The sequence below is a fragment of the Apodemus sylvaticus genome, chromosome 7, assembly GCF_947179515.1.
Source record: "Apodemus sylvaticus chromosome 7, mApoSyl1.1, whole genome shotgun sequence".
Taxonomy (NCBI): Eukaryota; Metazoa; Chordata; class Mammalia; order Rodentia; family Muridae; genus Apodemus; species Apodemus sylvaticus.
The window spans coordinates 19,255,666-19,269,112 of NC_067478.1; the positions used below are offsets into that span (position 1 = coordinate 19,255,666).

The 13,447-nt window shown below is 45.4% G+C and overlaps 2 non-coding genes across 2 annotated transcripts; one reads left to right on the plus strand and one right to left on the minus strand.

Annotated features, from left to right (window-relative positions):
* The first annotated feature begins 9,162 nt into the window (after positions 1–9,162).
* On the plus strand, positions 9,163–9,234 carry Trnae-uuc (transfer RNA glutamic acid (anticodon UUC)). Its single transcript has one exon. It is a non-coding gene; the product is annotated as a tRNA-Glu (tRNA).
* A 2,831-nt stretch (positions 9,235–12,065) lies between these two features.
* On the minus strand, positions 12,066–12,137 carry Trnac-gca (transfer RNA cysteine (anticodon GCA)). Its single transcript has one exon. It is a non-coding gene; the product is annotated as a tRNA-Cys (tRNA).
* Between the last annotated feature and the right edge of the window lie 1,310 nt (positions 12,138–13,447).

The window sequence follows — 13,447 nt, forward strand, 5'->3', positions numbered from 1 at the left end:
TTTCAAAAATAACTTTTCAGTGAAACACTCCTACTTTATAGCGGCTTTAAACATGCCTTAAGTATGGGATATCACAACGCAAATCAATGAACTATTGTTGCAGAATATTTAATCACACTGAATCTCGAGACAGTGTTATTTACTGGGAGGGAAAAACTGTTTCTAGTTGTAGTGTGGCTCAGCCCTAGACACACCTTCAATCTGAGAGCTTTCTGTTTATTGTAAATAGGATTAAATAAAGCCAACCATAGGTCAAGAGACAGAGCAAGCAACCAGTTGACAGGGAGTGAACAGAGAGTTAGAGGAAGTCGGGAGGACGGATAGAGTTGCACAGGAAGTAGAAGGGAGGGACATCCGGTTTGAAGAATTTTTTTGAGAAAGAGAGCTGGCTCTTCCTTTTGGGATGTCGGCTAAGGAGGAAGGTCAGCTGGGAGCTTCCTCTACCTCTCTGAGCTTTTACCCCAGCATCTGGTTCCCAAGGCTTTAATGGTAAAATCAAATGTTTGAGATTTTATTAAAAACAACAAACTATGCTGCTGGGGACAGCAAACATGACAGGAAATGCCTGCAGTAGGCCGGGATGGAGACATCTCAGAAGCCCATGGCAGCTCCTTATAGAAAAGGATGGTGTCAGGGACACTGAGAAGCAGGACACACATCCCTCCAGGGGACCCGGCATCTGAAATAAGGGACTGCCCATAGTAGACCTGGATAGAGACATTTCAGTAGCCTGCAGCAGCTCTGTATAGCAACAGTTGTTCCCATTTCTCCTAACCTTAGCCCTGGACAACGGCTGTATAGATTTCATTTGTGCACGACTGTTTTTCAGTTGGCCTTGGTGTGCATAATTATTCTATTATATCTGACTTTCTTACTTCTTTCTCCTTCTGCTCTGACAAATTTTGTGAAACTAGATGTTCCCTGATGTAATGATTCTTAAGCAATTAAAAATTGTGGCACAGCATAACACAGCCCAGGTGCATGCTGTGTGTTCTCATCTTGGAAACAATGCAATAACTGCACAATGGTAGTTCCAGATTAATGCTCGACTTGCAAAGAAAGTTTGATGAAATTATTAGAAAATGAATTAGAGACAACATTGGGACCCCAAAGAAAGAAAAAAACTATTAAAGATATGAAATAAGTTTTGCACAACGTTTGAGAGTGGTTCCAGGATAAGCAAGTGTAGAATATGTAAAACCTTATAATAGTAAAACTAAGTCCAAACACTGGGACTCTAAGGAGAGTCACTGTGTGCAATGTGTAGAAGCGGAAAGCTAGGGGAACTACCCAGTTAAGGGTTAACTTGATTCTTTCTGGCTCTGCCTGCCGGCTTTGCCCATGTCATTTATCATTAGAGCTTCACAAGAAAATGCAAGTAGCTGGCCTAGGAGCTCTGAAGTATAATAGTTAAAGTTAAAGTTTAAATAATGAGCCGGGCAGTGGTGGCACACGCCTTTAATCCAGCATTTGGGAGGCAGAGGCAGGTGGATTTCTGAGTTCGAGGCCAGCCTGGTCTACAGAGTGAGTTCCAGGACAGCCAGGGTTACACAGAGAAACCCTGTCCGGGGGTGGGGAGGAACGAAAGAAAAAAAGTTTAAATAATGATAAGTTTGCAATTATTATTATTTTAGCTGTAGGCCTGGGAATAGGGAAGCTTGAAACTTTGGGGAACAATTGTAATTCTTGATTCTTTGTGGGACGTGGTTATTCTTTTGAATTTGATTTGGCAATGATTACACATTGTCTTTTTTCTGCTTTTTGAGTATCAATAAAAGACTGGGGCAAGAAGAAGGCAAGAGAGCATGTAGATAGCATGTAGAGAGCATGTAGAAAGCATGTAGAGAGCATGCAGAGAGCATGTAGAGAGGAGTAGTGAACATGTGAAGAGCAAGTGAGAGAGCGAATGCAGAGAGCATGAGAAGAGTTTGTGAAGAGTGAGTGAAGAGAAAATGTGAAGTGTGTGTGAAGAGTGTGTGTGAGTAAAAGGAGAGTGTATGTGGTGTGTGTGTGTGAGGTGTGTGTGAAGAGTGTGTGTGGGAGTGAAAGGAGAGTGCATGTGGTGTGTGTGTGAGAGAGAGATGTGTGTGAAGAGTGCGTGTGGGAGTGAACGGCAAACACACAGAGATGTGTATGCGTGTGACAGTGCAAGAAAAGAAAAGCGCACAGGAGAAAAGCAGAGTGCTCAGGAGAATGCAGTGTGTGCAGCCTCGAGCTGCGAGTGAATGAGCGAGAGAGAAGGAGAGTGGAGAATGAGAGAGAAACTCTAAGCCTGGAAAAATTGCCTGTCAGCTTGTACCCAAAAAGTAGTCTGTGTAAACTTGTTGTGCGCCTTCCAGATATCCCTGCTTCCAGTTGAGAACTCCGATCCTGTGTCGAGGCTGGACCCCGACACCGTGTTTTCTACTTAGAAGCTGCTCAGTGTCACGGTAAAGGTAAACAAAAAAATTCAAATATGACAAGTCATACAGTCATGAACTCTAGGGTTTTCCTCATCTCTTCTCTCATTGATTCCTTTTTATTTCCCAAATGAAAAACAAGTTATTTTAGCATGATTAAGCATCTTTCCATTATTTCCTTCAATTGGGCTTGCCATGATCGATCTGAAACATTTATTTCCCTTGAGCAAGTGACTGGTGGCTATACCAAGAATATAAAAAGAAAAACAGTTAATACTCAGCTTCATGGTTCCAAAATGGGATTTTGTAGCAACTTAATGGCTTATAGAAGCAAGCTTTTTTAGGAGAAAGGGGATTTCCTAAATCTCTTTAACTCCTCAACTTAGTAAAGCTAAGTCAGCTAATCATACATGTCCCTCCACCCCTGTGCTTCCCACATCTTTATGTGCACAGAAGTCATCTGGGATCAAGCAGAACCCTATAGAGCCTGAGACTGCATCTCTTATGAGTCTGTAGATGATGCCTCTGTGTATCCAAGGACCATATGTTCAGTGAGATACCACGGCAGATTACCTTTGGGTATTTGGTGGCTCGCCATAAGACTCTCTTCACTCAGGTAGATGAAATGTCAGTGCTAAGGAAGTGAAAAATCCGAGTCTCTCCCATCGCAATGGTGGACTAGTGGGATGAACAGAGAGCCAGAGGACAGTAAGATGTGCCTCAAGTTCTCTTCTTTAGATTTCAGACCAGACATCATCAGTGTGTTAGGAAGAGATGGAGGACATGTCCTCCTAAGGAGAAGAGACTCTGTCCAGGTGGGACTGTCAGTGCTGAAGTGCATGCATCTTGGTTTGTCACACCCCCCACCCCCGTTCTGGGGTGAGACCTTAGCCCCAAATCAAACTGGATGATGAGATGGGCTTCTGCAAACTCTTCAAAGCTGCCTCCTGCTCCCACAGATGGCCTCAACAGCTTCCCAAGTCTCCTGAAAGTCAGTCATGGGAGTCTCACAGAGGCAGCTACAGAGTGGTGCTCCCACTAGACCCCAGCGACATCAACAGCACCCGGGGACCAGACTAGTGGGCAGGAATCGTCACAGCCAGCTGGACACTCCCCACATGGGACTAGTTGACCTTGGACTTCCCTAACCCACACAGCATCCCGGCATAGCCCCTCGGCCACAGACACCAGGATGGTTCTAGAAAACCATTCATGGCCCAAGAATCCCACTCCCAACACAGCAGGCAAGGCCACGCAGCCACACCCTCTAATGCCACCACCACTTTGAAAACATGCAATGGCTGAAGACAAGAATCAATGATGTGTTCTATACAGAATAAAAGATTCATAGTCCTTTAAAGATGACTAAACTTGCTGGCCTGTGTCAGTCAAGCTGGGTTCAGCTGTGACCAACTGCAGATTGTAGCTACTCATATTTGAGGACAGGAAGCACTGGAAAGGAATGTCTTCACATCTGCACTTCTCCTTGTTTTGTGGAGCTCCAGATAATTAGCTGTAATTTCTCTTTTCTCTTCCTCCAATATTTTTCTGAATGTGTGTCCTGACACACTGACAGATGTCTAAGGGAAAGAAATACCTTCTTAAAAGAATGCATATTCCATTAGGAGACTCTAGGTAATTAAATAATGCTCCCTCTGAGCTCTCTGCAAATTCTCGCTGTCAGGAAGAAATGTAGAGGTGTTATCTGAGAACCTCCCTGGTACAATGCTGGTACTGCCCAGTGGTAACATCCTTGCTCTTGGGTCCCAAATGGGAAGCGATTTGACCTGCCAAAAGGATCCACAGATAGGATGCATAGCATTGCTTCTGATCCAACAACAGAGAGAGAAATAGTGTGGCCATTAAACACCCACAGAGAGCGGGAGGAAGGGAGAGATAAAAATTCCGACATTACAAGTCATGCCTCTCAGTAAAAGCACCTCAGAGAGTGGAGAGGATTTCTCAGGATTTCTGTGATGTCTCTGACATCTTTCATACTCCCATACTTCATCCCATGGTGATGCATGTGTGCATGTGTTCATGTGTGTATGAGTGCATGTGTTCATGTGTACATATGTACATGTGTTCATACGTGCATGTGTTTGTTTGTGCATGTGTTCATGTGCACATGTGTGTATGTGTGCATGTGTACATGTGTGTTCATGTGTACATGTGTGCGTGTGTGCATGTATACATGTGTGCATGCGTGCTTTCTGACTCGACCTTCAATCTCATTCCCATTCCCATGAGAATCATCACCGCAGAGATCTGTGACCAGTGGGGAAGCATTTTGCTCTCAAGTTGCTCAGATAATAAAAGGAAGGCAGAGGAGGAGGAAGAAGATGAGGGAAATGGAGAAGGGAGGGGAGGAAGAGAGAAGAAAAGGAAGAGGAAGGAGGGGAGGAAGAGGAGAAAGAAATATGAGATGGTCCAGTCAGCAAAGTGCTTGCAAACAGGAGGACCTTCGTTCAATCCCCAGAACTCATATTAAAAAAAAAAAAAAAAAAAAAAAAAAGTGGCTGGCTTTGTAACAAAAGTGCTGAGTTGGCAAAACCAGACAGATCCTTGGGGCTCATTGGCAGCCGGACCTGCATAATCCCAGAGCATCAGGTTCTGTTGTCCAAAATATGAGGTGGACAGTTCCTGAGGAATGATACCCAAGGACATCCTCTAGCCTCCACATACATGTATACACGTCATGTATACCTGTATACACAAGTGGATTCACATGCACACACATGCACATGTGCATATACACAAAACAAGAAAAGGTTAAAATAGAGCCATCTTACATTGGGCAGACACGCTCTGTTTTGTCTCTAACCCAAATAGGAGCTAATGTTTTGCAAATGTCCTGAGAAAATAGGAAGCCCTTTTACAAAGCTTACTTGAAAAAGGCATGATATTTTAGACAATTATGTAAGTAAGCACAAGAGAGTAGGGTCGGAGGTGGGGGAAGGCCTACAGTTAACTATGCATAAAAAGCAAAAAAGCAAAAGAGACAGGATAGACAAAGACAGTCTACACACAGAGTCATAACTGCCCCCTGGGCTGTTCATGAGAGCTGATTGCAAGCCCGTGAGTGGTTAGAAGATGCATTTCTTCCGTGCTCTGCTGTCTAACTGCCGGGCTAACTGGACCTCATTCTCACTGCGGAGTGCTCAGCTAACCCTTTTGCCATCGTCATAAAGATTTAGGTACATTCATATTTATTCAGATAGAAACTAAGCCAACCATACCATGTTCACAGAGTCAAGATTATAGGAAGCTGGCCATAGGAAGAAAATAGGGCATCTGTGCCCTGCAAACTGTCTCATTGTGAGCCACTGTGTCCTGTGTGCGTGACATCCGTATTTACCTCTTCAAAGTTAATGACACACTCCATTCTCAAAGAAAGTGGACTGTGTTCTTCAGAACATATGAGAAAACATCCACAGAAAAACAAAGCTCTCTGAAGGCCAAAAAGTGGGTTTTATGCCCCCAACATATTCCACATGGGTACAGTAGCCTCCTGCCAAGCCTTCAGCACACACACACACACACACAAGGTACCCACTGGGCTCACTTCACATCTTTCTGGCCTTTCTGAATCATCCTTAGCCATTAAGGCTCAGATCAAATTCCACTTCCTTAAAGAAGCCTCCCTTTGGCCACTCAAGCCTTCATTGATCTCCCCTTTCGCAGAAACTTCTAGAGCAAGTATCGATTGTACTGTAATTGCGGTATTTAATCACATTCTGTCTTGTATTCCTTAAGCTCGTTTTTAAATGCAAAGGAATTTTCCAAAAAGAGCTGGAAGATCTCACTACCATGGGGTTTCTCAGTAAGGGTTTGAGTTCTAGGCTTTCCCATAATCATAATATAACTCGCTTCTAAATTATATGGTTATTTGATGGGAGCCCACTGTTTCCTACTCTTATCACAGCCAAGGACAACTGGAACACCAGCTGAGAAGAGGCTGGGACTCCCAGAGCTGTAGGATAAGCCCACTCTTAGCATTGAGCCCTGACCCAGCCCCTGATTTGCCAGCTAGCATCCCGATCTCCCACTGTAGCTCCTCTCTCCGCCCAGTAGCAGGGCACTGTCTTTTCTCCTGAGAGACAGCCGCCTGCCCTCTGCCTCAGCTCTCCTGGTTTAGAGATGCTTATGTAGAAGTGTTCTTTGCAAACACTCCTGGGTAGCCAGCTCTTTGCTGCAAAGTTAAAGGTCTGCCTGGTTGATAACCTTGGCGCACAATGCCTCTCGGAACCATTTTGTAGCTCTCTTCTGCCCCCTTCTGTCAATTTCATGACATTGCGCTAAATCTTTCAAGGAACTAAGCCTTGCAGCTTCAAATTCTGCTTCCTGTAGATGGGGAGTGTGGGGGATGCTAATGGCAAAAACCAACCAAACTAACTAACAACAACAACAAAAAAAAAAAAACCGTAATTAATATTTTCAGATTTACCTACATTTTCTTAACACTTACCTATTTCATCTTTAGCTACTCCAATCAGCTTCATCTGCATCATTAGATACTAAGACAGTTCTGTTTAAAAGCTAGCCATCTACAAGAGTCACCAGAATTCTGTATCAGCCACTTCTACAGATGCAAGATGCATGTATGTGTGACTCTATGTGCCCTCTCATCCATACAATAACAAAAGTTAAGCCTGATTGTAAACAGTGGTTAATTCACAAAGATTCGTTTATATCTTTCTTTCTTTTTTTCCCCCAAGATAGGGTTTCTCTGTGTAGCCCTAGCTGTCCTGGAACTCACTCTGTAGACCAGGCTGGCCTCAACTCTGATTTTCTAAATGGGGCCCAGAGACTAATTTGTAACTGGCCCCAGGTTAAAACAGACTGTGGCAAACATTAGTCTCCTAACCATCTTCTCCCCTATGAATCCGTTCCTTGATTCAGCCATAGCCTAGTAATCTGGGTATTAGAAACCAGCGCCGCACAAATTGGGGGAGGAGAACGGGGGACTCGCTTCTCGAGTAGGCAAATAAGCTATCAGAAATTCCCTCTCCTACACTTGATCTTAGCCAAAAGGCATTAGGGAAATGCAAATCAAAACAACCCTGAGATTTCACCTCACACCAATCAGAATGACCAAGATCAAAAACTCAGGAGAAAACAGGTGCTGGCGAGGATGTGGAGAAAGAGGAACACTCCTCCACTGCTGGTGGGGTTGCAAATTGGTACAACCACTCTGGAAATCAGTCTGGTGGTTCCTCAGAAAACTGGGCTCGTCACTTCCGGAGGACCCTGCTATACCACTCCTGAGCATTTACCCAGATGATTCTCCAGCATGTAATAAGGATATATGCTCCACTATGTTCATAGCAGCCCTATTTATAATTGCCAGAAGCTGGAAAGAACAAAGGTATCCCTCAACAGAGGAATGGATACAAAAAAATGTGGTATATATACACAATGGAGTACTATTCAGCCATTAGAAACAATGAATTCATGAAATTCTTAGACAAATGGATGGAGCTGGAGAACATCATACTAAGTGAGGTAACCCAGTCTCAAAAGATCAATCATGGTATGCACTCACTGATAAGTAGATATTAGCCTAGAAACTTGGATTACCCAAGACATAATCCACATATCAAATGATGTCCAAGAAGAACGGAGGAGTGGCCTCTGGTTCTGGAAAGACTCAGTGCAGCAGTATAGGGCAATACCAGAACAGGGAAGTGGGAAGGGGTAGATGGGGGAACAGGAGGAGGGAAGAGGACTTATGGGACTTTTGGGGAGTGGGGAGCCAGGAAAGGGGAATCATTTGAAATGTAAATAAAAAATATATCGAATAAAAAAAAAGAAATTCCCTCTCCTTTGCAGTGTGATAATTGTAGTGCCCAAAATATGGCTAAAGACAGCATCTAATACAGGGGAGTGACAATTTAATAACGCTCTAGTCCATAATTTATCACACAAGACCTCTCATCACACAGAGCCACTAAATCGCTGAGTCAACGAATGGTTAAACATCTAACAACTATTCAAAATACGCTGTGGTGCACTTCATTAGGCCTAGAGATGAGGTCTCGAAGACGTTTTGTTTTATTTCAATTATTTGCAAATGGAGAGGTACCGGACCGACCTGATTTCTTAAAAGTTGTTTAGCAGAAAGAAACTTCTGCAAGTATCGTGGCTGCTAAAACCAACTTTTCTTCATGCCAACGGCGGTGCACGGTATTAGCGCTTGTCCAACCTGAGCACGCACTTAGATCGCTGTTGAGGTGTGGGTTCATTTTCAGGTCCAGCATGCGTACCAGACTCGTGCCCGGGTTTCCGGTGAACGCTGGAGCCGTGTCTGCACTAGCCCGCTCGCTCGCTCCCCGGCTTTTGCTTAGCCGCTGTTACCATCGGTTTTCTGGCTCCTCTACCTCGGCAGCGCGTTCCCAAGAGCTTTGTCACAGTTAGCACTTCTGGCAAATTGGTCACCGTGGCGACGGGTGCCCTAATCTGGCTTTCAGAGACAACTTAGGTTGCACAGACTTTCTAACGTCAGCGCCAACACTCAGAGCCAGCTAAGGCTGCTGTTTTCTGAGCATGCGCCCTAGGAAAAGCAGTAAGATTTGACTGTGCACGAACTCGGACCACAATTACTTCGCTTTCCCGGGCTTCCATCGCCTTTACCCACACTCCAGACCACCCTGTTTCTTTAACCTCTAAGTACCCCTACACTGTTTCCTCCGAGAGGCAGATTTGAAGCTAGCTGCCTCAGCTTCACAAGCGACTTCTTCGAGAAGGTGCTTTCATTATCAGTTCCCACATGGTCTAGCGGTTAGGATTCCTGGTTTTCACCCAGGCGGCCCGGGTTCGACTCCCGGTGTGGGAACATGAGATCTTTAGCTGGGTGCTGAGGATATGAATTCTTTAGCCGAGTGAAATGTAATGTATAACCTCTTTGAACGAATCACTACAAAAATAGGAAAAAAAGAAGAAAAAAGCCCACACACGAACAGTAAAAGACTCACTCGGTGCTCTCTTGCGAGATCCACTTTATTATTGTAATGTATTAGTATTCACTTGTAGAGCTTTTCGTGCTGCGCATGTATTAGTATTTGTAGTGCTTGGATTGAACCCAGGGCACCACACTTCTAGGTAAGCACTCCAGCACTGACCTTCATCCAGGCTTTCTTTATTTATTTATTTATTTTTATTTAATGTTGAGACAGGGTCCCACTAAGTAGCCCAGGCTGCCTTCATTGAAGACAGGCTAAGCCGGTGGCAGCTAACCACGTTACGCGTTCAGCAGCAAGGCTCGCTTTCAGCTTCTGCTCCGAGGGTGGCTGTCTGCCTTATAATCCTGCTGGCAGCCCTTACCAACCTACCTGAGGAAGGGCAAGTTTTCGGTGTGCTTGGTTTTACTCTGGCAAGTAGTCCTGAAAATTAAGAGCATGGCTGGGAGATTCCTGATTGGTGGGAACCTTCCTGTTCATCACGTGACCCCCAGATTTCCCCACCCACTTACATCACATTCCAGCCTGTTACTGGATCTTCACCATCCACTTGCTCACACCGTGGAGACAGAGAAGGGACTGTGACAGAGAGATCTGATGACACTCGGCTGCTGGCTTTAAAGACAGATATTAATGGACAGATTCTCCCGAGAGGCTTCTGAGAGTGTAAAGTCCAGCTAACATTTTGCCTTTAGCCCATTTGAATAGAGCTGAAATCGGTGCCTCCGGAGCTCTGAGGGAAGAATGCAGATCAGAGTTGACCTATACTTTACCGAAAACTTGGACTTCCCCACTACTCAAGTGCACCAACAGGAGTTGTCCGGAGCTTCTATATAGATGCTGAGCATCTATACAGAACAAACAAAGTATCTAGCAAAAATGTCACTCACTCATACAGAGAGAGAAAGAGAGAGAGAGAAACAGTCAGGATGGCTGTCACTTATAAAGTAATTACTTTACGCTGTACACTCAATTGACATATTCAATTCTGACACCAAACTTAGTAAAGAAAGAACTATTGCTGCCCCTAACACACACATAAAAAGAAACCAGAGCTCAGTTCGTCAGCTAACTGGCCTGAAACCATTGCCCAGAGCGGGGGACACCATCGGAAGTCTCCCTAATTGCATTACAATGAGAAAGGGAAGGTCCTTTCAGATCCCAATCTGCCCTGGAGTGAAACAAAATCTATCAAGCGCCACATAAGGAGTCTGACTTGTCATTTCTGTTCAAAGAAACACGAGACCAGCCTGCCTCCTACTTAATGAAGCCTTCGGTGCAGTTCCTTTTCTTCTAAAGTAGAATATAATCAAGAGCCTTTTGATTTTTTTTCTCTAGGGACCCCTGTGACAGAGCAGTCTTCAAAGAGAAACCAGGAGAGGTCTCCATGGGCCTTGTTGGGGTTTTGTCTAAGCTCCACCCCACACCTACTTGGCAATAGCCAGGTATGCCCCGCCCCAGAGATCTGGCCCACTATAAGAGGGGCTACTTGCTCTTCCTCTCTCTCTTTGCTCTCCACTCTCCCATACTCTCTCACCTCTCTGCCCCTGGGGCTCTTCCCCCCCCCCCACGTGGTCATGGCTTGCCTCTACTCTCTCTATTCTCTCTCTCTCTCTCTCTCTCTCTCTCTCTCTCTCTCTCTCTCTCCCACTAACTCCCATCCCCTATTCTAAATAAACTCTATTCTATACCATGTCTGTGTGTGTGTGGTCCCTTAGGGGCAGAGGTGCCCAGGCAAGGGCCCGCCTGGACACCTTCCCCCACGCCGCCTAGCCACACTCACCTAACCCCCTATACTCCCCCCTTTAAGCCCCTTCATCCTGCTGCCGAAAGTCCTTCAGGCCTCCCACCCTTCCCTCCACAGGCACAAGTGATCACTCTGACCCAGCTCAATCAGACCGGGCGGTTGCAGCTGCATAGGAGAGTTTGCTCAGACCGAAGTGGCCAGCGTGCACTCCTTACGTGCCCTTTGATTCTTCATACAACAAACAGCATACACGTTTATTACTGACATGTTTCAAGGGAGGGTGGTTCTGTCAACAAAGCGTTTCTCTTGCAAGCATGACGCCCTGAGTTTGATTGATCCGCCCCCCGCCCCCCCAGAACCCAAATAAAGATGCCAAGTGTGTTGAAGAACTTGTAATCCCAGTGCTGGGTAGACAGACAAGAGGATCCCAGGTGCTTCCTGCCAGCCAATCTAACCTAATTGGTGTGCTCTGGACCAATCAGAGGTTCTGCCTCAAAGGCGATGGAAGGCCTCCTAAGGATGACACCTGAAGTTCTTAGCTGCCTCCACACTTGCAAATAATATGGCGCACACACACAAACACAAACACATAAGGGGTATGTGTGTCTATGTGTGAATGTATGTCTGTGTATGTGTTTGTGTGTGTATATGTGTATATGTATGTGTGTGCTTGTGTATATATGTGTATATGTATGTATGTGTGTGTGAGTGTGCATGTATGTCTGTGTATACAAAGTATGTGTGTAGTCACAATTTATGTGACTCTCCTTGAGTTCTGGTGTTAGAGAAAGGATTGGCTAATGAGTCAACGGGGCTGTGGAGGCCCTGCCAGGGAATCATTGAGGCAAGGTAGTTGCATGAACCTTAGAGGAAATGCTTCTTTCAGTATGGAGCTCTAGACAAGTGTTTGCTGTATCCTAGTTGAGCATGAGGTTGCCAACTGAAACAAAAACTTGACACAGGGGGCACCTGGATTTGAACCAGGGACCTCTTGATCTGCAGTCAAATGCTCTACCACTGAGCTATACCCCCATGACCAGTAAAGGCTGCATGTAAATATTTGTTCTTCCTTTATGACCTACATCACACCTCATAAATTTCCCTCGTGTCTGAGATTCCTCTAGAATTAAAAACCACCCTTAATTATCTTCTCACCACGCTGCCTCCTGCTTTTCCCAGAGCTTAAATATTTATTTTCTTCCTGCCGCCTAAAGTTGAGACCTGTCTCCTCAGTCTAATAATCTTGACATCAGCTGCGTCGTCATCTCCAGGTAGATGAGTGTTCTAATCATCAGAGTGGCCCCAGTGGTGGGGTTAGGAAAGGATCCGGATGTGGTGCTGTCTACAAATGAACTTCAGAAGCCGTGTTCGATTCTAATTAGAGATAAAGCGTGTGCGCGTGTGTTGTGCCTGTTTTCCTCAGATTCCCGTGTAAGGATGTCAGCTCTGTTTCAGACTTAAAGCAAAACAAAGAAACAAAAATCAAAGCAGAGGAAGGTAGTTCAAAGTTAGCAGTTCACCCGATTCATAGTTCCTCAGGTTCTAATCTAAGAATTCTCAATCCCGTGCCTGGCTAAAATTGAGCCCAAAAAAATCAGGGAAGTGCCTAACAAACGTGCCCTGACAAGGCCTGTCAGCCATTGTAGGGCCAGGGATTATCAAAGGCTTTCTGAAGGTCTCAATACCCTCTGCCTCCATGCTGATGCCCAACGGGAACCTTAGATTTCAAAACCATTATGCCCCAAATTAAACTCGGGATCTCCCTGCCTAACGTGTCCAAGTAGTTGGCTCTTTTGTAACATTAGCTCAAGGCTCAAACCCAATGGGTATTTGCAAGGTACCCCCACACTGTACTGAACACGCCCCACCCCCAAAGTGAGAAATGGAGGCGCGACGTAGTTGAAGTGTCTAGTCCAAGGTCCCATAATTAGTAGGTTATGGGGCCGGGATTCTGGTGTAAGCTCAGCGCCAGGACTGCATACCCACCCATCTGACAACCTTCCTCCTCCCTAACTTGCTTGCTGATACCACTGTCAACGAGGCCAAATATTTCAGGCATCTCGGCCACGCCCATCTCCTTTTCCCAGCCCCTGGTGAATCACTCGGTGCTGTTGAATTTACTCAGTTGCCCCATCAATCCCCGCCCTCTTCTCTGTCCCCTCCCTCTTCCACGCTACTCCCAGAGCCTATCGGAAGGCCAAGTCTGTTTACAAGCCCTTGCAAATGCCTTCTCAATAAACTCCTAAACAAACCTGCAAAGGTCTTCACCACCCTTGAACTCTACTTGTCTCAACTTCACACTCCCCCACATCTCACCTACGCAGCGACCTGGCTCCAGCTTC